The sequence below is a fragment of the Schistocerca gregaria genome, chromosome 2 (genome assembly GCF_023897955.1).
Source record: "Schistocerca gregaria isolate iqSchGreg1 chromosome 2, iqSchGreg1.2, whole genome shotgun sequence".
NCBI classification, from domain to species: domain Eukaryota; kingdom Metazoa; phylum Arthropoda; class Insecta; order Orthoptera; family Acrididae; genus Schistocerca; species Schistocerca gregaria.
In genome coordinates this window covers 1,030,226,786-1,030,252,459 of record NC_064921.1, presented here as the reverse complement: position 1 = coordinate 1,030,252,459, position 25,674 = coordinate 1,030,226,786, and the positions used below count along the sequence as shown (strand labels likewise).

The window sequence follows — 25,674 nt, the reverse complement described above, 5'->3', positions numbered from 1 at the left end:
TTAAAATTCAAAGTCTTAACATACCATGTATGATGATACCTGGTTAGATAAATGGTATATTATGACTTTGAATTTTAATTTCATACATCTGTATATGTTGTAATTGACGTGACTGTGTTTCACTTTCATTTTTTCGTTTGTTAAAGTAGTTTTTCCTTATGCCCTGTCTTTTCTATTTGATTTAGCGCCGATGATGACTGATACCAGTCGAAATCGATTTGCAACAAGATAAATAAATTATGTTTCCGCGACTGATTGCTACATTCTTTGTAATTTTATTACGCTGTTATTGTCTCGTTTATGTTTTATTGCTGCAGTATAGTACTGCAGTAGAGGGCGAAAGTAGTATTCTTTGCTACAGTATCAGTCAAAACTACAAAATTTTAACTGATAACTAAAAGAATGAAATATTCCCGGAATTCTAAAAAGTTCCTGAGTGTTTCACAGATTTCTCCTGTATGAAAAAGTTCCCGGTTTTTCCCGATTTTCCCGGTTGTCCCAAGGTGTATACTTCTTGAAGACAGAAGCCGGAAAGAAAAGATATTCGTACGCGGTTAGAATACACGGAATAGATTATCAAAGGTACTGGAAATACACAGACGGAAAAAAGTTAGTACAGCATTTTAGAGGTTTCTAATTCACTCCAAATTTATTGTTGCATCATGCGTATGGAGTACATGAAATTATTACATTTACAGGTCAACAGCCGAAGCGCTTCTGAAGTACCAGTTATCGATCCATGCTGAAACATCCACATATGTATGCAGTTCTGGCCATACCGGTTCAAATGGCTCTGAGCACTATGGGACTTAACTCCTGAGGTCATCAGTCACCTAGAACTTAGAACTACTTAAACCTAACTAACCTAAGGACATCACACACATCCATGCAGGATTTGAACCTTCCTGTCAGGAAGGTCGCAGTTCGTAGTAATAGATGGCAAATCATCGAGTAAAACTGAAGTGATATCAGGTGTTCCCCAGGGAAGCGTCCTGGGACCTCTGCCGTTCAGGAACGGGGTGACAATCTGAGCAGTTCTCTTAGATTGTTCGCAGATGATGCTGTAATTTACCGTCTAGTAAGGTCATCCGAAGACCAGTATCAGTTGCAAAGCGATTTAGAGAAGATTGCTGTATGGTGTGTCATGTGGCAGTTGACGCTAAATAACGAAAAGCGTGAGATGATCCACATGAGTTCCAAAAGAAATCCGTTGGAATTCCATTACTCGATAAATAGTACAATTCTCATGGCTGTCAATTCAACTAAGTACCTGGGTGTTAAAATTACGAACAACTTCAGTTGGAAGGACCACGTAGATAATATTGTGGGGAAGGCGAGCCAAAGGTTGCGTTTCATTAGCAGGACACTTAGAAGATGCAACAAGTCCACTAAAGAGACAGCTTACACTACACTCGTTCGTCCTCTGTTAGAATATTGCTGCGCGGTGTGGGATCCTTACCAGGTGGGATTGACGGAGGACATCGAAAGGGTGCAAACAAGGGCAGCTCGTTTTGTATTATCGCGTTATAGGGGAGAGAGTGTGGCAGATATGATACACGAGTTGGGATGGAAGTCATTACAGCATAGACGTTTTTCGTCGCGGCGAGTCCTTTTTACGAAGTTTCAGTCACCAACTTTCTCTTCCGAATGCGAAAATATTTTGTTGAGTCCAACCTACATAGGTAGGAATGATCATCAAAATAAAGTAAGAGAAATCAGAGCTCGAACAGAAAGGTTTAAGTGTTCGTTTTTCCCGCTCGCTGTTCGGGAGTGGAATAGTAGAGAGATAGTATGATTGTGGTTCGATGAACCCTCTGCCAAGCACTTAAATGTGAATTGCAGAGTAGTCATGTAGATGCAGATGTAGATGTAGACCGTAGTGGTCGCGCGGTTCCAGACTGTAGCGCCTAGAACCGCTCGGGCAATACCGGCCATGGCCTCCCTCTTCCGTGCGGATGCACACATTTTACCCGAAATCTTACGGGACTTAGTAAGAATGTCTTCCGCGAGTAATGAGTGTGTTGAGTAGGGACACTGCGAATGTTGTGTGTGGATATATGAGGTGAGACTGTGGGTCTCGCGGGAGGCGTGCGCAAGATAGTCCCTGCAGCCGCACTATCCTCTGTTTCCTTGGTGGCTCAGATGGATAGAGCTTCTGCCATGTAAGCAGGAGGACCCGGGTTCGAGTCCCGGTCGGGGCACACATTATCACCTGTCCCCGTAGATATACTGGGTCAGTCACCTAACATTACCGTTGGATATATTTCGTAAACCCCATAAAATACTGACGAACCGATTCCACAGACCGAACGTGAAGAGAGGGGCTAGTGTAATTGGTTAATACAAACCATAAAAATATGCACGGAAGTATGTTTTTTAACACAAACCTACGTTTTTTTTAAATGGAACCCCGTTAGTTTTGTTAGCACATCTGAATGTATAAACAAATTCGTAATCAGTGCCGTTTGTTGCATTGCGAAATGTTAATTACATCCGGAGATATTGTAACCTAAAGTTGGCGCTTGAGTACCACTCCTCCGCTGTTCGATCGTGTGTATCAGAGAGCACCGAATTACGTAGGGATCCAAAGGGAACGGTGATGGACCCTAGGTACAGAAGAGACTGGAACAGCACATTAGGTCCACATGCTAACACCTTTTTATTGGTCTTTTTCACTGGTTATCGACCCTCCAGAAACACTGAAGGTGGACAACAGTTGTGGCTTATCGCACTCTAGACAACAAGGCCTGGGTTGGAGCCGGTGCGTGTTGGAGGATTGCCCCCTGTGATACAGCGCTCACCAGGTGTACATCAGACGTGCAAACGGCCACCAACGGCGTGCAGGCAGAACCTGCTTTGACTGCTGAGACCCTCGGCGCACCACTCCAACTGATCCTCTGGGGGCCCCTGTCGAGCCGTGCACGTCGATGCTGTGGCGTGAGTGGAGGTCGCGTTAGAGGTGTGCGTGCGCGTGCTCCCACAGACAATAACCCGTTCGCAACCATTTGGCTGACACGTCGTGGTTCTCAAGCCCTCTTAGCTGCTTTGTGGTTGCTGTGCGACCTGTCTCTGCTGTCCTGACAATACGACCAGCCTGGCGGGCGCCCGTGCTGCTTGGACGTTCAGAACCTCGTCTATGGGTGTGAGAGTGTTCAGTGACGCAACACATGCAACTTGGGTGGCAGCTCTCACAAAGGACCATCCCGCCACTCGGAAGGCCACAATTTGACCGTTTCCACCCGCTCAGTTGGTTGTACACTACTGGCCATTAAAATTGCTACACCACGAAAATTACGTGCTACAGACGCGCAATATAGCTCACAGGAATAAGATGCTGTGATATGCAAATGATTAGCTTTTCAGAGCATTCACACAAGCTTGACGCCGGTGGCGACAACGTGCTGACATGAGGAAAGTTTCCAAACTATTTCTCATACACAAACAGCAGTTGACCGACTTTGCCTGGTGAAACGTTGTTGTGATGCCTCGTGTAAGGAGGAGAAATACGTACCATCACCTTTCCGACTTTGATAGAGGTCGCATTGCAGCCTATCGCGATTGCGGTTTATCGTATCGCGACATTACAGCTCACATTGGTCGAGATCCAATGACTGTTAGCAGAATATGGAATCGGTGGGTTTAGGACGGCAATACGGAACGCCGTGCTGGATCCCAACGGCCTCGTATCACTAGCAGTCGAGATGACACATGGCTGTAACGGATCGTGCAGCCACGTCTCGATCCTTGAGTCAACAGATGGGGACGTTTGCAAGACTACAACCGTCTACACGAACAGTTCGACGACATTTGCAGCAGCATGGACTATCAGCTCGGAGACCATGGCTGCGGTTACCCTTGACGCTGCATCACAGAAAGGAGTGCTTGCGATGGTGTAGTCAACGACGAACCTGGGTTCACGAGTGGCAAAAGTCATGTTTTCTGATGAATCCAGGTTCTGTTTACAGCATCATGATGGTCGCACCCGTGTTTGGCGACATCGCGGTGAACGCACATTGTAAGCGAGTATTCGTGATCGCCATACTGGCGTATCACCCGTCGTGATGGTATGGGGTGCCATCGGTTACACGTCTCGGTCACCTCTTGTTTGCATTGACGGCACTTTGAGCAGTGGACGTTACATTTCAGATGTGTTACGACCCGTGGCTCTACCCTTCATTCGATCCCTGGGAAACCCTAAATTTCAGCGGGATAATGGACGACCCCGGGTTGCAGATCCTGTACGGGCATTTCTGGATACAGAAAGTGTTCGACTGCTGCCCTGGTCAGCACGTTCTCCAGATCTCTCACCAACTGAAAACGTCTGGTCAATGATGGCTACTCTTGATGAACTGTGGTATCGTGTTAAAGCTGCACGGGCAGCTGTACCTGTACACGCCATCCAAGCTCTGTTTGACTCAATGCCCAGGCGTATCAAGGCCGTTACTACGGCCAGAGTTGGTTGTTCTGGGTACTGATTTCTCAGGATCCATGCCCCCAAATTGCGTGAAAATTTAATAACATGTCAGTTCTAGTGTAACATATTTGTCCAATGAATACTCGTTTATCATCTGCATTTCTTATTGGTGTAGCAATTTTAATGGCTAGTAGTGGAGGCAGCGCGATTGCGTCTCTGTGGCATGGTTGTCTGCTTGCCTCACACGTTTCTACCACAGTGAGCCTTTTCTTTCTGTGAGCATTCCCTTTTAAATTAACTCTGGCAGCTCTGTCGCTAGCTATTGGTTGGCGGACGAAGTCGCACCCATTATCAATACTCCCAGTATACCCCATGTGGCATATGGTGTCATCGCATCCGAATCGACGTTGTCTTTCCACGTGAACTATTTTTTTTTCGTCGGTGTTATATGTAATGAAGTGAAAACATTAAAACAAGACAGTAAGAAATAGTGTGCGGTGTCACACAAATGGAATGAATGATAAATGAAGAATTAAAAGTATGTTTCAGATTGTCGTAGATCGCAGACAGACGGATTAGTTAGGGGTTTATGTGGAGAAAACGAAAGAACCCAGTTTCTTTTGTTATTTCTTTTGGAGCGACACCGTCGCCGTCGTAAATGAGGTCCAATAAATATTCCTTAAAAGTCAATACTTACATGAAAATGAAATCGACTTGCATGACTCAAGGAGGTACGAAGTAAATCAAATACTGGTGCCATGTTTTTCTGCATTAAGCATCTGCCGCTTGCAGGACAGAGTAGGCATTTAGAGACTCTACGACGGCAGTCATTTAAAGTTAAAAAATGCTACAAAATGATACACTTCATTTCATCTTCTCGTATGTATACATATCTAAACAGCAAGAGACGCTCTTGCCTTACAAACTTTAAATCAAAAGAGGAAGTGCGACAGGAAGTGTGCACTTTCTGCAAGCTGTGTCCAAACATTCACTTCTCTCGAGCGCAGTCGTTAGTAACGCACATTATTCCGCGGAGCGAAAGGTCAACTCGGCTAAAATAAAATGTGGAAAAGTCCCTTTAATAAGCTCTTCATTAAAATGGCAATTTATTACGACCTGGCTTCTCCGCAGACGCAGCCAAATTGTGTGGGATATCTCGTGTGTAAGGCCACTTGCATCTGGCGTGGTGCGAATTAAACTGCGCGCTCTTGAATTTATTGTTGTCATAATGAAAGAAAAATTAAGGCAAAAAGGATACTCCAGGCAGAAAATAACCACAAGTTAAAACACCGTACGTAGAAATGAAGTCACAAACGACAATCGAACAGTAAGTAGGTTTTATTTTTTTGACATAGCATTTTGTTCTGCTCTAGTTCAAATGCGTTATCAACTTACATTGGTTGACTAAATGTACTCCCGTATAGGTTTTATGCAAATTGGTATTAGAATGTAAAGAGAATTTCTGCCGTTACCTACCGTTCAAGACGATCTATACCACTCAGACGCAGAAAATACTTCTATCTGACCGTCCGGTCGTAAAACGGCTTTTACGAGCACCCTAGTACAGAGATGCAATGCCGGATATGTCGTAGTACAGGAGCTCCGTTACCAAGTGGATTACAGCAGTATTAAAGCCGGAAAACCGGAGCGACTGAATTAAATCAGAAATTGCAGAGGGAACAATGTCACTGATGAGTGAAGAAAAGAAGTACTACAGCATCTCTAAAGATAAGGATGATACTAGTAATTCTGGCATGGCTGAAATGAAGGAAATTAAGTCCACACCCCGCAAGCCACATCATGGTGTATCGCAGAGGGTTCTTTCATTACCGTTTTAACTTTTCTCCTATTCTGGTCACAAATGGCTCGCGGGAAGAACGATCGTTGGGAAACTTCCGAGTGTGCTCGAATAGCTCTTAATTTTACCTTCATGGTCTTTTCGTGAGGCGTGCGTAGAATGAAGAAATATAGACACAATGACAAAAAAACTACCACAAAGGACTTATCCGAACGGGATGGAAATCGATAAATGTGATTTACGCTACTGGCGATTAAAATTGCTACACCAAGAAAAAATTCAGATGATAAACGGGTATTCATTGGACAAATATATTACACTAGAACTGAAATGACATTTTCACGCAATTTGGGGGCATAGATCCTCAGAAATCAGTACCCAGAACAACCACCTCTGGCCATAATAACGGCCTTGATACGCCTGGGCATTGAGTAAAACAGAGCTTACATTTTTTTCCCGCTGAAAGTTTTTTGCAAATTTAACGTTAGGCTATGGCAGAATGCTTGGATTACAGTGGTATACAATGCAGGATTACTTCCATGGGCGAAATAACACAGAAAGTGGACAGAGCTTACCAGAGGTGTAGTCCTTTTTGCCTGCTTCATTTACTGCATTTTTCTATTTTCTCCTTTCATCAATTAAATTCAATATTTCTTCTGTTACCCAAGGACTTCTACTAGCCCTCGTCTGTTTACCTACTTGATCCTCTGCTGCCTTCACTACTTCATCCCTCAGAGCTACCCATTCTTCTTCTACTGTATTTCTTTCCCCCATTTCTGTCAATTGCTCCCTTATGCTCTCCCTGAAACTCTGTACAACCTCTGGTTCTTTTAGTTTATTTATGTCCTACCTCCTTAAATTCCCACCTTTTTGCAGTTTCTTCAGTTTTAATCTGCAGGTCATAACCAATAGATTGTGGTCAGAGTAAATGTAGCCACTAACCTCACAAAAAGAACTGATACCCAACTAAAAAATCGCGTGTTTCTTATGCATTACAGCAAAAGTCAACATAATGAAGCAGACTCACACACATTGACAACATCAAAAGAAATGGCTTAATACACACAAAAAAACCTCACTTGAAAATGGGAATTATTTCTCGAAACGCGTCGTGCGAATAGTAAAATAAAGAAAAATCGTGAGTTGGTTGCAGAAGATTTATTTATTTATAAACAAACCTATTGTTTCTACAGTCGCAGGCTTTCAAAAATCATTTATAATGGATCAAACTTGACAAAGAAGCTACTTAAATACAAACTATAACTAACGTCCTGGCTGCGCCACGCAAATAACACCGAAGCAAAATAAATAAATAAATAAAGTTATAGGGAATCTGTGCCAGGAGGCGACAACACAAATTTTGTGGACCAGTCTTTTGAGAATGGAGCTCGAGTGATTTTATTACTCCAGCGACTGCCACAAGAGGGAAAACTGGCTCCGAGCAATCTCTGTCGCCCGACGGCAAACAGCTGAACCTTTTCCCTCACGGTCCTTCGGGCTACGAGAAGGCAGACATAAAATTTTTATACCGCTAGCGGATCTGGGACAGACGGCTGGTCATAAAAAAAAAAATAGGAATCCTTGTGGCGCGTAACGGTGAGGGGATCGATGGGATGCAGACGCAATTAATGACGTGGCGTAGCGCAGCACGGCGGGCCCCCGCGTGAGGGATGGGTTGCCGGTGACCGCTGGCGCCACTGATTGCGGCCCGGGTCCCAGATACAATCTGCACGCCGCGCCCTGGCCCCGGGCAATAAATCCGGCCAGCGCGCCGGGCACTGGCGCCAGTGGCGGCGGCTGCAGCGGGCGCCGACGCGTGGCGCCAGCAGCCGCTAAAGGCCTCCGGCGAAGCCGTACACATTCCCCCTCACCCACAGGGGACAGAAATCTGCATCTGTATTCAGCGAATAACAATTTCTTTCAATACCCGTCAGTATTTCGACTGCTCTGACGTCCTTTCCTCTTCATATCTGGTGTCCATTTTGTATTCGGTGATGTTTGGAATTTGAAATACGGCTGCAATTGCACAGAGCAGGGGTAGTCAGCAAGCGAGGTTGCACAGTGGTCAGCACGCTGGTCTCGCAAGCGCGAGGACAACGGTTCAAACCCAGATTTAGGTTGTCTACATCTACATACAAACGCCGCAAGGCACCACTTGGTGCGTAACGGAGGGTACTCTGTACTACTATTAGTCATTTCCTTTCCTCTTCCACTGACGAGGGAAAAACGACTATCTATATGCCTCCATATGATACCTAATTTCTCGTATCTTACCTTCCTGGTCCTTATATGTAACGTACTGGGTGATCAAAAAGTCAGTATAAATTTGAAAACTGAATAAATCAAGGAATAATGTAGATAGAGAGGTACAAATTGACACACATGCCTGGAATGATATGGGGTTTTATTAGAACCAAAAAAATACAAACGTTCAAAAAATGTCCGACAGATGGCGCTTCATCTGATGAGAATGGCAATAATTAGCAAAAGAGAGTAAGACAAAGCAAAGATGATGTTCTTTACAGGAAATGCTCAATATGTCCACCATCATTCCTCAACAATAGCTGTTGTCGAGGAATAATGTTGTGAACAGCACTGTAAAGCATGTCCGGAGTTATGGTGAGCCATTCGCGTCGGATGTTGTCTTTCAGCATCCCTAGAGATGTCGGTCGATCACGATACACTTGCGACTTCAGGTAACCCCATACCCAATAATCGCACGGACTGAGGTCTGGGCACCTGGGAGGCCAAGCATGACGAAAGTGGCGGCTGAGCACACGATCATCACCAAACGACGCGCGCACGAGATCTTTCACGCGTCTACCGATATGGGGTGGAGCGCCAGCCTGCACAAACATCGTACGTTCCAACAGGTGTTTATCAGCCAGGCTGGGGATGATTAGATTCTGTAACATATCGGCGTACCTCTCACCCGTCACGGTAGCAGTTTTGCTGTCCAGCGCCATCTGTCGGACATTTTGTGAACTTTGTATTTTTTGGCTCTAATAAAACCCCATGCCATTCCAAGCATGTGTGTCAATTTTTACATCTCTATCTACATTATTCCGTGGTTTATTAAGTTTTCAAATCTATACTGACTTTTTGACCACCCTGTATATTGGTGGAAGTAGAAATTTTTCTCCGTAGTATTCTCGTAAAGAACGTCGCCTTCCCTATAGTGATTCCCATTTGCATTCCCGAAGCATCTCCGTAATACTTTCGTGTTCTTCATTCAAACCTACCGGTAACTAATCTAGAAGCGCGCCTCTGAACTGCTTCGATGATCATATAAAGTTGATCGTCGGAAAGCAGATGCCAGACTGAGATTCATTGGAAGAATCCTAAGGAAATGCAATCCGACAACAAAGGAAGTAGGTTACAGTACGCTTGTTCGCCCACTGCTTGAATACTGCTCAGCGGTGTGCGATCCGCACCAGATAGGGTTGATAGAAGAGATAGAGAAGATCCAACGGAGAGCAGCGCGCTTCGTTACAGGATCATTTAGTAATCGCGAAAGCGTTACGGAGATGATAGATAAATTCCAGTGGAAGACTCTGCAGGAGAGACGCTCAGTAGCTCGGTACGGGCTTGTCTTAAAGTTTCGAGAACATACCTTCACCGAAGAGTCAAGCAGTATATTGCTCCGTCCTACGTATATCTCGCGAAGAGACCATGAGGATAAAATCAGAGAGATTAGAGCCCACACAGAAGCATACCGACAATCCTTCTTTCCACGTACAATACGAGACTGGAATAGAAGGGAGAACCGATAGAGGTACTCAGGGTACCCTCCGCCACACACCGTCAGGTGGCTTGCGGAGTATGGATGTAGATGTAGATGTCTTCCTTTAATGCGACGTCGTTCAGATCCAAAACACTTGAGCAGTACTCAATAATACGTCGCACTAGCGTCGAACATACGGCTTTCTTTACGGATGAACCACATTTTCCTAAAATTCTGGCAGTAAACCAAAATCGGCCTTTCGCCCTTCCCCCCACAATCCTCACATGCTCGATCCATTTCAAATCACTTTTACCTTGCCGCACACCACAACATCATCAACAATCATCCGCAGATTGCTTCCCACCTTTCCCGCCAGATCATTTATATTTTCCACAATCGCCCATAAATCGTTTCAGACAAATACCAGGATGGTTCCCTTGAAAGAGGACAGCCGATTTTCTTTTACCATTCGGAGCGTGTGCGCCGTCTCTAACGACCTCGATGTTGACATTACGTTAGACCCTAATCTCCCTTCCTTCCAGGGATAATGATGAAGTATTAATTATTATATGAAAAAAAACTCATGGTCCGATCATAGGGCTCGGCGACAGTGCCTGATCTTCCCTATACATTCATGTTTTTCCCAACGATCGATGACTTTTCCGAGACATACGTTGCTGGCTGTTGACGAAAGGTTCCACCTGGAAAATTACTTCAGAAATGTCAGGCAATGGCGTCTTCATCTGAGGAAAGACAGTTAAGAGGAAGAACGAAATTTAAATGCCCAGTCAAGCAGCACGAGTGTCATCCATGCAGAACGAACTGCGGTGTTGTCGGGGTGCAATAACATGCCCTCGAATAGCTGCCCACGACGGGTCGTCTCACGCAACCTTGTCAGGAGAGTTTGGAAGGATGCTCCTGTGACAGTTTACTCTTTACGAGCGCAATCTGTCTGCATCATACCAAGACAGCCCCAAGAGCTGGTGGATCCACTTCAAGAGTCACATATCCCAGAGGATGGCGACATTTGCCACGTCCAATATGTCGCGCAAGATGTTCAAAACTGATCCATGACTGATTTCCTTTTGTGTCACAGTCAGTAGATTACGGCAGCCCTGGTATTCTCTTCCAATTCCCGGTTCTCCGCAGAGACAGTCTGCAAACACAATCCTTCGCCATTCAGGCAAGTTTCACCTCATTGGCAACATTTGCGCCACTTGATCACTGCCCCAGATGATGGCGCATTGTTACAGTAACCTTCCACAAAATTTGCGTGAATTTTTGTAACGTCCTTCTCCCTCAAATACAGAAAAGAATACTCAGCTTTATCAATGGGCTACGCAATATGGTGCAAAATGGTTCAAATGGCTCTGAGCACTATGGGACTTGACATCTGTGGTCATCAGTCCCCTAGAACTTAGAACTACTTAAACCTAACTAACCTAAGGACACCACACACATCCATGCCCGAGGCAGGATTCGAACCTGCGACCGTAGTGGTCACGCGGTTCCACACTGAAGCGCCTAGAACCGCACGGCCTCACCGGCCGGCTAACGCAATATGGTTCTGACTTTTCTAGGAGCGTGCTACGGTATTGTAGGGTGGGAATTTCAATGTAAAGCAAGGTTGCAGACACGAACTTCCAAACACACACAAAATAAAAATTATGCACCTTTACTTTTTCGAGGTGATAATTAAGATACCACGACATACAGAAACGTGAATGCTCGCTTTACTAAAGGTCCGTTCATCTCAGTCAGCGTATAAAATACGCGATTTTTTCTTCAATTTTTCTGGTAATGAAGCAATCAATGTAAATCTAAATCTGCACATTATCTACTGATTCCTGGACAACATTTTCTGATTTTTAAAGAAGTAATTCACCTGTCATTAATTATCTCCCCCCTCCCCTCTCCCCGCCATCCAAGAAGTTAGAGTTGCTGTGTCCAAAACGACGAGTGTACGTAACGGAAGTCCTGCATACTGAAAATCATATCTGAAATAACAACCAAGATAAATGTATTTCAAGCTGACAGAATGGATTACGGCCAAAGTATTAAAGATATCTTTCTGAAATTTGACTTAATTACTCATAGGCCTGTCCGCAAGGAGTAATAGGGTGTCTTTTATTTTAGCTTATTCATTAAATCTTGTAAATTACCTGACCAAAACATACGACTGAACTACATTTTTGTTTAAAACGTCCGTCAGTTTAACATTTCCTCAATTTTTTTAAAAAAACCGGCTATTGCTCCATGCGCAGTATCTTATAGTTTAAAAGAGAAATGTTTCTTTTTTTGATTCCAGGTAAGATTTTCAGGCTGCAGGACTTCCTCATGGACACGCCTCTCATTCTGCGCGGAAACTTTAATTCCTCCGACAGGGAACTTAATGACGACCAAATCAGAAATTTCTGTACAAGAATCAATAGACAATCTGCAAAAAATTTTCGTTGATTCCTTCATTAATTTACAAAAAATCGTAAAATTCGCATTTACGTAATATAGGCTGAATGAGGAAAATCGATCCTTAAGTGACAGTCCTCATCGAATATTTTGAAAAGCCAATCTTTGTTTTTTTTTCAGCTTAAAATGCGATCTAGGATGTCTATTTTATTGCAGTGTTCATTTCATCTTCGCCGGAAACTCCGTTATCAAATTGCAGGGAGATATGTGAAAAAGTGTCTCCGAAAACCATTCACAGTGGAAACAAAATAGTCTACATGAAACGTAAGCGACGATCCTAACAGGCATAAGGGAAATCATAAACGTGCTCCAAATTGAGATCAGACTATTCTGTTACAACCTCTCCGCCAGAACTCCGACAGAGGAGAGGAAAGGCGGATGACAGGAGTTCAAAAAATGGCTCTAAGCACTATGGGACTTACCATCTGAGGTCATCGGTCCCCTAGACTGAGAATTACTTAAACCTAACTGACCTAAGGACATCACACACATCCATGCCCGAGGCAGGATTCGAACCAGCGACCGTAGCGGTCACACGGTTCCAGACTGAAGCGCCTAGAACCGCTCGGTCACCGCCGCCGGCTGAATTGCCAAGAGGCTTGTCGCAAAGAAGATGGAGTGGGGCATCCTTTTGTATCTGGAAGGATTGCTGTATGGTCCAGGGATTGCCGGCTAGAGGTATGTGTAACTTAACTAAAGAAAGATGTACTCCAAAAGTTGAAGGGGTTTTTATCAAAAACTTATGTTCCAAATAGTCGGGAAACAGCTTGGGAACGGTACATAAGATTTTTATCGTAATTTGATACAAAGTATTTTTTATCAGCGTGCATAGCTGTTTTGTAGTATAGTCAAAAGTATATTTTCGGTGCCTGCTTTCGTGTCGATTTTGTGGACAAAGCGAATGATATTTGTTTCAACACCTCACCACATCCTGGGTATGTTGGTAAGAACGTACTGAAAATGAGTTATACACAATTATTTTGTTACATGTTTAAAAGGAGGAGGGAATTCCCGCCGATTTATCCTTGCAAAAGAAGCTCAGAAACTTTAAAATCTGCTCCTAGTGCACAAGCTACTTTGATAGAACTTCGTACAGTACGCTGTATATCACGACGATGAAATGATTGTTACCTGAACATTATTGTTCTTTCCAACGTCGCACTTAGGGAAGGGTTGCTACACATAGTTCCCGAATATATGGTTCACAATATGCACCTCAAGTTCTGGAACACGTTCATGATAGTTCCTTGTTCAAATGTGTGTGAAAATCTTATGGGACTTAATTGCTAAGGTCATCAGTCCCTAAGCTTACACACTACTTAACCTAAATTATCCTAAGGACAAACACACACACCCATTCCTGAGGGAGGAGTCGAACCTCCGCCGGGATCAGCCGCACAGTCCATGACTGCAGCTCCTGAGAACGCAAGGCTAATGCCGCGCGGCTGATAGTTCCTACGCAACACTGTCGAGATATTTTTCTTCACTGTGATGATCAGAGAATAAACACTCTATGTGATCAAAAGTATACAGGCACCTGGCGGAAAATGGCTTACAAAATCGTGGCGCCCTCCATCGGTAATGCTGGAATTCAATATGGTGTTGGCGCACCCTTAGCCTTGATGACAGCTTCCACTCTCGCAGGCATAGGTTGAATCAGACGCTGGAAGGTTTCTTGGGGAAAGGCAGCCCATTCTTCACGGAGTGATACACTGAGGAGAGGTATCGATGTCGGTCGGTGAGGCCTAGCACGAAGACGGCGTTCCAAAACATCCCTAAGATGTTCTATAGGATTCAGTCAGGACTCTGTGCAGGCCAGCCCATTACAGACATGTTATTGTTGTATAACCACTCCGCCACAGGCCGTGCATAATGAGCAAGTGCTCGATCGTTTTGAAAGATACAATCGCCATCTCCGAATTGCTCTTCAACAGTGGGAAGCAAGAAGATGCTTAAAACATCAATGTAGGCCTGTGCTGTGATAGTGCCACGCTAAAAAACAAGGGGTGCATACCCTCTTCGCGAAAAACACGACCACACCATAACACCATCGCCTCTGAATTTTACTGTTGGCACCACATACGCTGGTAGCAGACGTTCACCGGACATTCACCATACCCACACCCTGCCATCGGATCGCCACATTGTGTACCGTGATTCGTCACTCCACACAACGCTTTCCACTGTTTAATCGTCCAATGTTTACGCTTCTTACAATAAGTGAGGCGTCGTTTGGCATTTACCGGCGTGATGTGTGGCTTATGAGCAGCCGCTCGACCATGAAATCCATGTTTTCTCTCCTCCCGCCTAACTGTCATAGTACTTGCAGTGGATCCTGATGCAGTTTGGAATTCCTGTGTGACAATCTGGATAGATGTCTGCCTATTACACTTTACGACGCTCTTCAACTGTTGGCGATCTCTGTCAGTCGACAGAGAAGATCGGCCTGTACGCTTTTGTGCTGTACGTGGCCCTTCACGTTTCCACATCACTTTTACATCGTAAATAGTGGACCTAGGTATGTTTAAGAGTGTGGAACTCTCGCATACAGACGTGTGGCACAAGTGACACCCAATCACCTAACTACGTTCGAAATCCGTCAGTTTCGCGGAACGCACCATTCTGCTCTAATGACTACTGAGTCGCTGACATGGAGTACCTGGCAGTAGGTGGCAGCATAACGCACCTAATACGAAAAACGTATGTTTTTGGGGGTGTCCGGATACTTTTGATCACGCTACTCGCGCTGCTGGATGCGTCTTTTCATAGCTTGTGACTGTGCCTGTGCCACTTCACTGGTTGCTGAAAAGTTGATCACACGAATGCAGCGGTTTAGTAGACATAATTCTCATGGAGATGCTATGTCATTGCCTCCTGGCAACCTCTCAAATGACGCATCAAGTCACTTAGAGGAGGACCTGCAATTTAACAAGAACACCGAACCAAGGTACGGCTCATCAGTTACTGTCAGCAGTGATTGAAAGCGAGTTTTCGACATGCGGCTCTACTGAGGCAATTATCGTACGAGATGATAGTGGTGCAAATGGGAAATTCGAACTAGGAATAGATTGGAGGGGCTTACCAGTTCCGGCACACATATTGCAACCAAGGGAAGCCTATCGGAAAGCTTTGACGGAAACGGGGGAATGGGACAAACTAATTTCTTTCTGGAGCAGAGTCGTTCGATTAGAACGTTGTCTCCGACAAAACTTAAAATGTTATGTGTATACTAGACTTGGCCACTGTTTCTATGTTTCGATACAGTGTATCGATACGTGGAATTGTTTCAGTGATCCGGAACGGCTGTGGTTCACTGTTTCGAAACAGTGATGTTTCATCCCGCCCCTGTCTCGGATAACCAGATCAGATTCGATCTCGAGCCAGACACAGAAACTGTATCGTTGTTTCAAAATAAGGCTGTTTCAGTCCACGGACTAATTGTATCGAAACAGGGATGATTCATTCCGCTCTGTGTTGGACGAGTTTCGAGCTCGGCACAGGTAGTGAAACACAACATACCACTTCATGAAACACTTTCAAGAGTGTCGAAATCTTTTTGACAAGAAATAGCATGAAGCTTAAGATATCCGAAATGGTGTAACATCTACTTTAGAAACACTAACAAAACAATAAAACAACGCATACTATAACAATTTGTCCATTTTATTTGGACTGTTGAGCTCCGTGGCCGTGGATAATGATATTGCACTGGAAAAATACGGCAACCAGCCACTTTTTAATGCGTTTTTTTATTTACGCCAATATGCATTTCGGGTTTGCACCCATCTTCAGCTGGCAAATTACATGGATCTTCAGTTACTACAGTAGTACAATCTCGACAGCAGTTTGGATGCTGCAGCAGGCCTGTGCAAAAGCAACGACTCCAATCATTTACTTCAATATCGCGAGTTTAAAGTCACACACTATCAGCTGTTCATTTTACTTACATTATCCTCTCCTTGTTTTTTCCTGGCTTTTCTTCTTTTTTGCAACAACACAAACACTTTTTATCACGTATTTTGCACAGGCGCACTGCGTTATCCGCCATGTTGTCGACTGACAGTTTGTGTGATAGTACTAGTGTTAATAGATCAGTGAATTCATATATTTCTGTTCTTTACTGAGTATGTCTCTTCAAATTTGAATGTGTTGCTAAGGACCTCATTCAGTTTCTTGCTGATTTTATAAGTTGGGCTGCTCCGAGAAAAAATTTGGCATTACCAGAAATATATGAATTCATTGATCTGTTAACACTAGTACTATCACACAACTATTTTTCTTTTAATAACAAAATGCACCAGTAGAAAGAGGGCCTGGCTATAGGTAGCTGCCTTGCCAGTTTGCTTGTAGATATTTTCATCAATAACTTAGAATGTAAATTTTTTAAAGAAAACCCCCAGATGGTAAACAAGATACTTTATTACAAAAGGTATGTTGATGATATAATAGTCTTATTTGATGGCACAGCAGAAGAAATTGATAACCTTGCAAAAGAAATGAATAAAATGCATCAGAACATCATCTTCACTGTAGAACACCAAACAGAAGTAGGTTTAAATTTTCTGGATCTCTGCATAAGTAGCCCCAACAGCAAACACAAATTTCAAGTATACAGGAAACCAACATACACAGATAATACAATTAATAAGTCATCCTGTCACCCGGATAAACATAAGACGGCTTCATACAGAGCAATGCTAAACAGAATGCACAAAATACCACTAGAACCAGCTGACCAAATAGAAGAACTAAACACCATCAAAGCAATTGCTTACAATAATGGTTACAATCCAAAATTAATAGATGAACTAAACTCTAAGATAAATCCCTACATCAACAAACACAATAACAAAACTACGTTAAAGAATACCACAGCACAGCCAAATGAAAAATATGTAAGCTTGCCATTTGTAGGAAAGCTGTCATATAAAATAGCAAACTTGTTCCGAGGAACAGATATCAAAATAAGCTACTATACAAATAACAAAATAAAGGACAAAGCTATCCATAACATTAAAAATAATACCAAAACGTACAAACAATCAGGAATATACAAACTTAACTGCAACTAATGTCCAAAAACATACATAGGCCAAACAGGGAGAAACTTCAGCATACGGTTTCGAGAACACATGGATGCTCTTCGTTTAAAGAACATCAAGTAACAGACATATCCCATAACCTACAAGTTCTCCACTTAGCCAACAAAGGAAAAAGAATGAACCTCCTAGAAGAAATCGAAATTTATTCACATAAACATTCATGCCCTTCTGACATACTTAACGACCAAACAGAGCTGCCAAACCGAATATTTCTAAAAAACTTCCACACTCTACTTATCAAACCACTTACTAAGCACAATCAAAAAATAACATAATCTATTATAAACCCAGCAATTGCATGTAATGATATAAAACATAAAAATCTTAATTCTAATATCTTAATTCTATCTTTGTTATATTGTAAATGTATGAATTACTGCTTTGTATAAATGTGTTATGTTAGAATACTTCTATCAGCCAAGTCAATATTTAGAAAACAATAGCTTATCTTAGAACCTCAAAACTTTCGTAAAAATATAACTCTGTCCATAGATAAACCATTTGTATGTAAACAAAAACTGTCAGTCGACAACATGGCGGACAACGCAGTGCGCCTGTGCAAAATACGTGATAAAAAGTGTTTGTGTTGTTGCAAAAAAGAAGAAAAGCCAGGAAATAACAAGGAGAGGAGAATGTAAGTAAAGTGAACAGCTGATAGTGTGTGACTTTAAACTCGCGAAATTGAAGTAAATGATTGGAGTCGTTGCTTTTGCACAGGCCTGCTGCAGCATCCAAACTGCTGTCGAGATTGTACTACTGTAGTAACTGAAGATCCATGTAATTTGCTAGCTGAAGATTGGTGCAAACCCGAAATGCATATTGGCGTAAATAAAAAAACGCATTAAAAAGTGGCTGGTTGCCGTATTTTTTCAGTGAAACGCATACTATTCACATTCAAAATTATAAATATGTGAAAATCATTTAGTTAAATTACACTTTTTTTACAACATACGCTTCTCTGTTCAAGTGCAATAATCATATTAAGAAACGCAAGTAAGCCTACAACATTTTGAATAAAAAAAAAGGCGTAGAGTGACAGTTATTAGACACATACATAAATTTGATGTAGGTATAATTGCAAGCAATCCGTTTGACATATCACTGATAGTGTAATGGTGAACGGGAAGGGCTGGGAAGCATGGTGAATTTATAGTAACGGTTCGAAACACCTTGAAAGACAAAATTTTTTCTGTTATATCTTGTTATTTATTCGAATTATTTGGCGTTATTTGTGAGTCTTTAGTCACTGTGCCTATTATCCATAATGATTCCCTTTGTGTGCATGGAAATTAGCAGGATGGGGTATATTACCCATACTAACAGAATTTGGGAATCCCAGTAGCATATCCGTTGTTTCTGCAGTTTACTCCCACATCCAGTTCCGTTCGTGGTGGTTCTTCTGTCTTCAGCTACGGCTGTCCTCAGCCAATTGAGAAGTATGAAAGTCACACTGCCAAGACATCTAAGTGATGGTTTCATACTTTTGTGCGATATGATTAGCGCTCTCGCACCTCATTTGTGTTTATATGGACATACTTATACAGTAGACATTCAAGATGATAAAATGTGTAGGAATATTAGATTACAAAACGCAAACTGTTTCACTGTTTCGAAACAGCGTATCGAAACATTACATTGTACTGTTTCAATTGTTTCGAAACAGTTACGTGTTTCACTTTGCCCATCTCTAGTGTATACGTTGTATGAGTGTGTATGTGCTACTGAACGGAGTATTGTTTGTTTTTTCCTCCTAGGAATGGTGCGAGCTGTTCGACATCCGACCCATTGGAAAGTTGTGGTTCTATATGAGGCAAATTAATAGTGGTGCAATTGGGGCATTCCAAATGGATGTAAATGTCATCAGTTCTGTCATACCCCCACACAACCAAGAAAAGCCTACCAAAATCGTTGGTTGGAACAGGGGGATAGGGAGCGTAGTTCACGACGAAGACGTTGCTCCAGATACACATGTAATGCTGTAACCAACAAAAGTCTGTACAAATATGATAAATGATTTCGAAATGACTGCGAGAGTTTTCATACTTAAGACTGATGAATTTTCATTACCCGTTCTTACAGGCCTTCATTTCTTACTCTGCGTCCATATATTCTAAGGCAGTAGATTTCGTAGATTTCGAACGCTTCCATATATACGCCAAAGCACGATTATGAGTGCAGTAGTTAGTTGATGACGTAGTTAGTACGCAGGACTGTTGTTACTCTACATGCAGTGAGAACACTGAAGCTTCTTGTTGTCTACGAACGCCTGCACGCTTAATGAATAGCACGCATATTAGACCAGCATCGCTAATTTGCCATGTGAGCATCATTTGTAGCGTACGAACCACTGTCGGACGGCAATAGCCAACTAGATTTGTGGGGCGTGTTTGCTTTCCAAGTTACTAATTAAACACGTCAATGCCGGCTGATGATACTTGGTGCAGCAAGAGGCACATGTGTAGACTAACGAACGGGACCAAAAGAGGCGGGAGCGACGGACGGGGAACACAAACACTGCAAAACGCACGCGCCCGCGGCTCACGGGACGATGAGTGTTGTACAAACCGTTGTTTGGGCAGCGGGATCGCATAATGCATGAAGCTCCACAAAAGATCGTTGATTACAGCTTCATTGGTTCCGACACAGAAATTACCATCAGCGAAACGTTAGCTTATATGAATGAAACATGACGCTAACGAATTTTCTTTGTATGCAGCTGTACGCTAGCGTTTGACACAGTAAGACTGTACGGAATAATAACTGCAATAATGATGATAACAATAATAAACACAGGATATGCTTCACAGAAACACATGGAAGCAAATAGCCAAAAACTTTGGAAAACGAGAGGAAACAGTATTTTAAAAAACTTGAAACCAAAGTATTTAGTCGATTAGTTCAGGATAAGAAGCAACCAAGAGACGTAAAGGTAAAGACTCATAGCGGCATTAAAAAGTGTGTAACACCATAACTCTACTGTTCTACTGATTTATTTTATTTAATGTTATATCGTTGAGTTTCTGTAAATGTTGTTGCATTGAATCCATAATCATGAGAGTGTTTATTCTTTTCCCTGTTATAAACTTTGATGTCTTTTAGAATGTGGGAAGTTTGACCTATGTAATATGCACGATATGAGCAAATGATATATTTGTCTTTCTCACTTAATGTCTTTGGTTATCTTTGAGACTAAATAATTTTGTTTAAATACTTTTTTTGCAGAAGTATCAATATGTGCAAATGTTCTGTTTTAATTCATGTGTTTGGCTGTTGTTAAGAAACTGCTGATCCTCACTTAGGGTTCTTAGTCATTTTGTATGTGAAAGGTGTTGTGGTTCCGGTCGGGAACGGAAGCATGCAGAGCGCGCAAATTGCGGTAGTCCTAGATAGGAAAGGTGGAATTGAGTCAGTCGGGGACGAGCTACCAAACTCTGAACTGCCCATGTAAATGTTTTATATTGTACTGGTTCCGAGAGAGGCTTTTCCTGACGCTTTCAAATGCCTCGGATGGATGGATAAAGAGCTGGAATTGGTATTTATCATCGCATGAACATCAACAAAAGCAAAACGAGGATAATGGAATGTGGTCGAATTAAGTCGGGTGATGCTGAGGGAATTAGATTAGGAAATGAGACACTTAAAGTAGTAAAGGGATTTTGCTCTTTGGGGAGCAAAATAACTGATGATGGTCGAAGTAGAGAAGATATAAAATGTAGACTGGCAATGGCAAGGAAATCGTTTCTGAAGAAGAGAAATTTGTTAACATCGAGTATAGATTTAAGTGTTAGAAAGTCGTTTCTGAAAGTATTTGTAGGGAGTGTAACCATGTATGGAAGTGAAACATGGACGGTAAATAGTTTGGACAAGAAGGGAATAGAAGCTTTCGAAATGTGGTGCTACAGAAGAATGCTGAAGATTAGATGGGTAGATCACATAACTAATGACGAAGTATTGAACAGAATTGGGGAAAGAGAAGTATGTGGCACAACTTGACTAGAAGAAGGGATCGGTTGGTAGGACATGTTCTGAGGCATCAAGGGATCACCAATTTAGTATTGGAGGGCAGCGTGGAGGGTAAAAATCGTAGAGGGAGACCAAGAGATGACTACACTAAGCATATTCAGAAGGATGTGTGTTGCAGTAAGTACTGGGAGATGAAGAAGCTTGCACAGGATAGGGTAGCACGGAGAGCTGCGTCAAACCAGTCTCAGGACTGAAGACCACAACAACAACATCGCCACCACGAAATGACAGAATGCAGCAATTCTACTCGCAAATCCACCTACCACCATGCCATCGCCACCACATTGCACTATCATTGTAATGGAACACTATAGTAATGTACACTGAACGATCAGCTCATTGGATGTTTTAGTGTGCTCATATATGAGGTAAAATTTGACTGAATTCTTGTACCTACCGTGATTTATCCTCAGTCACTTATCCTCTTAGGGTCCCTCCCACGCTAAAGTGTTTACCGAGTGTTCTTTATTGAAGGCATATTAAAATTAATATGGCATTAGAGTGTGCTAAAATTAATATTGTTTGTTGAAAGGATCTTACAAATATCTCAAATTTGTGTTTCACTGCAGTAAAAGTTCAGAACTGCACCTGTTGAGACTTATATGTTCATGCTTCCTAAGTACTTGTTTCTCTAGTGTGTTGAAAGTGTGTTTAGTTTGCTTTGCTACAGTGGTGAATATTAAGGGCCCCCTTTCATTGAAAGTAGTTCAAATTCACAAAGTTACTTAATTATAGAAAGTATTAATTACTCTTGCTATTTAAGTGAAATTCTGTACAATATTGGGTTCCTATTGTGTATTAAAAGTGCATATTAATGGCGTAACAGGACCAACAGTTTGTCTATTGTGCTCATGCTACGTAACGATTACTAGAAAGACCACTATTTATGAAAACAATAATTTCTTTATTCAAAAGACAGTGAGAAGTAAACCGTTAGTGAATTCCATTCAACTTTCATTCTAAATAGAAAAGTATTTAGCCGAGAGAGACTTAACCTATGACCAGTTCATAATTTTGCAGTGAACAACATTTACAATTTTTTGTCAAATAGGAAGATTTTTGAAAAGTAATACTGAACCTATGTCCAATTTATGATTCTACAGTGAATTTTAATAGTAATGTTACGAAGACCATTCAGTTGAATAAGCCCTGAAAGTAATAGTGTATATTGTTATCTGTTATATTTATGCAAATAGTTAGTTCTGCTTTGTCAGCTACTACCATACCGTGAACATATGCAGGTGTCAAACATATGCAGGTGTCAGAGTTCATTGCACTCTCGAGTGGCAAAAGTATACGCAGTGTTTGTCCATTTAAATTATTCACATCTATTTTCTTGAAGAAGAATGTTACTTATTCTTATGCCTTATTAGGCTGGCGACCCGTTTTCTTTATTCTTTGAACAGTGTAGCTAGGTAAAATATTGTTTATTACTGTTTAAATATTTACGTAATCCTGACTTTCAGTTCCGATGAGCCACCTCCGTTAGGTACAACACGGTCAACATAACAAAATTCCTCACAGAGGCTAACATTGCTCTGTTCCTTTATACTGTAATTGCTTTAATAAAAATAATTTCACTATAAGAAACTGCATCCAGCTTAGAGGTTATGCTATAGTTGTAGCAGACGGAAGTGTTATGAGTGGAGCTAAAAATTTACAGCCGTAATAATTGAAACCAGATAGAAATACACCTGAGTTTTACGAAAAGAGCCGCGCAGAATTAGCCGAGCGGTCTGAGGCGCTGCAGTCATGAACTGTGAGCCTGGTCCCGGCGGAGGTTCGAGTCCTCCCTCGGGCATGGGTGTGTGTGCTTTTCCTTAGGATAATTTAGGTTAAGTAGTGTGTAAGCTTAGGGACTGATGACCTCAGCAGTTAAGTCCCATAAGATTTGACACACATTTGAACATTTTTTAACGAAAAGAAGTGTAACGCAACAGACACAATGAAATCGACCGGGAAATAAAAACTGTTCTGTAGCTGTGAATCTGAAAAAAGTGTGAAATTTTCTAACTTCGTTAAAACGAAGCAATATAGAAGGGGTGATCAAAAAGTTTTAGTCCTAAGGCAGGACAGTCAGAATCGGTATACTAATCAGGATTAGTCGCCGTTGTCATTAAGGGAATCATGTCACAGACGCACCAAGGTGAAGATACCCATTTGGTAAGGCACTGCGCGAAGAAGTCCGTAACTACTTGCTGCACATTCTCGTCCGATACAAACTGTCTACCGTTCAAAGCCTGCTTTAAAAGGCCGAAGGTGCGTTAATGGCATGCGGAGGGATTACGACCATAGAGAGCGTGCACGAATATCTCCCGCAGGTGTTGGCGTAACTTGTGCGTTACACTTGCTATATGGGAACGTGCGTTACGATGCAGCAGCGGCAACCGGATCTTGGCGCACCAACCCACGACGGCGGTTTTCGACAGACATGCTGCCCCATACATATTCTTCATTCTCCGATGAATGTCCACTGTTGTTTGTCCTCCGGCAGCCAAGGAAAAATGAGAGCACATTGATCCTGTTTGAAAGCGTTATGTAATACCATGGCTATGGTTCACGTTTCCGCATTTACCGCACGCACTTCGGAGAGAAACGAAAGTCTACATGTCGGTACTTATATACCCACATCGTAGTCGGCGCTACGTTACATGTACGCCGCAGCGACGCCCTCAGACGGAAACCTTTTAATCGACCTGACATGACGACAAAGTACAAGCAGCACCCAGAAACAACGGGCATTACTGCCACCGTTGTGAGGTCTCTACCTTCATGCCGCTGCATCTCATTAAAGCAGCTTCTCAGAAAAACTCCATGACAGTACTCGGAATCGAACCTACGATCCCTGCATGGCAAATACGCTGGCCGCGGAAACGAACAACAGAAATATTACGTTACCTCTTACTATCCTTTCAGTTGACGTACGTCCTGGTACTTGGTTTTGTCTTTTATCAGCTTAAATGATGACATGTACTGGGTCTTGCATTTTCGGCATTCACTGATAAATGTCCAAAATGTCAACTTGAACCATAGTGTGGGGTGCTACGTTAAAACTGTAGGATCTCAGATAACTGGCTAGGTAAGGCTGTTCAAAGGCTGGGGAAGACAAATTCTTACCATCTAAATAGGAAGATGCGTAATAAAGGATTGTGGTTTACAAACCAGATTTCGGATTCAGGACAACATTACCACAACTCGGAAACTCACAATACGGTTGGTGTCTGAATACAAAACTGAACGGCATATTCGGTAAGTAGGCATAGATCTGTAGTTACGTTGGCTAGGTCGCATAAAAAGTCAGTTGAAGTACAACTCTATTGATCATTTAGTATGGATGACCCGTTTCTATCTTCAGAAACCCAAGTGCAAAGGCAGCGCAAGGATAACAGCATTACCAGCTGTGTATGTAACATGAAGTGACAGACTATATATGCAGTCTTCCCCGTGGAAGTATTGAAAAACATTGCTCAAGCAGTATTTTCCCATAAACAGAACAATCTGGTAGTGTGGAGGTAGTTTAAGGCAAGTGTAGTAACTGTGGGAATTAATGGTGACTACTGTTCAACAACTTACGTCTGTATCAATTGAAAGACTAGGCAGTAAAAAATGGTAAGGGACAAATGAGTAGTTCAGAGAAAACGCAACAAAAATATTTTAATAAAATCCCATAATCAGATATCTGAAATATATACAAAATCATATTTTTTCGGGTGCAACATTGCTTTATTACATAGCATCAGTAGTTACATAATTTTAGTATGTAACGTCACCTCGAAAATTTTTTTTCAACTTTTCAGAAACACGTGCTGAACATTATTTACTCGAAACATTGTAGTCTCCACACACTTACTTAACATTTTTTACATGAAAACATTTTACTCTCAATGGATTTATTTAACATTATTATTTTACTTAAAACATTGTCTCAGCACATTGTTGTCTATCTTTCTTCTTTGCCTTCTTCTTGCTGCAGTACAGTACCTCCTGCTCGGAGTGTGTTGTACCAGTCATGGTGCACAGGAGGTATCCATTTTAAGCTTGAGAGAATGTCTCTTAACTTGTCTTCTTTCTTAGGAAGAGGCCCAGAATATTTCGGTCTCTGTCATAAAAGAATTTCTTGCGGGTCTTCCACATTTTGATAAGGCAA

General features: G+C 42.2%; 1 protein-coding gene and 1 non-coding gene across 6 annotated transcripts in view; one reads left to right on the top strand and one right to left on the bottom strand.

The window, feature by feature from the left end:
- Positions 1 to 25,674, bottom strand: part of LOC126335549 (ankyrin repeat and fibronectin type-III domain-containing protein 1) — a 643,576-nt gene that overhangs the window by 425,824 nt on the left and 192,078 nt on the right. The gene's annotated exons all lie outside the window — the stretch shown is intronic.
- Trnat-ugu (transfer RNA threonine (anticodon UGU)) lies at positions 2,128 to 2,201 on the top strand. Its single transcript has one exon. It is a non-coding gene; the product is annotated as a tRNA-Thr (tRNA).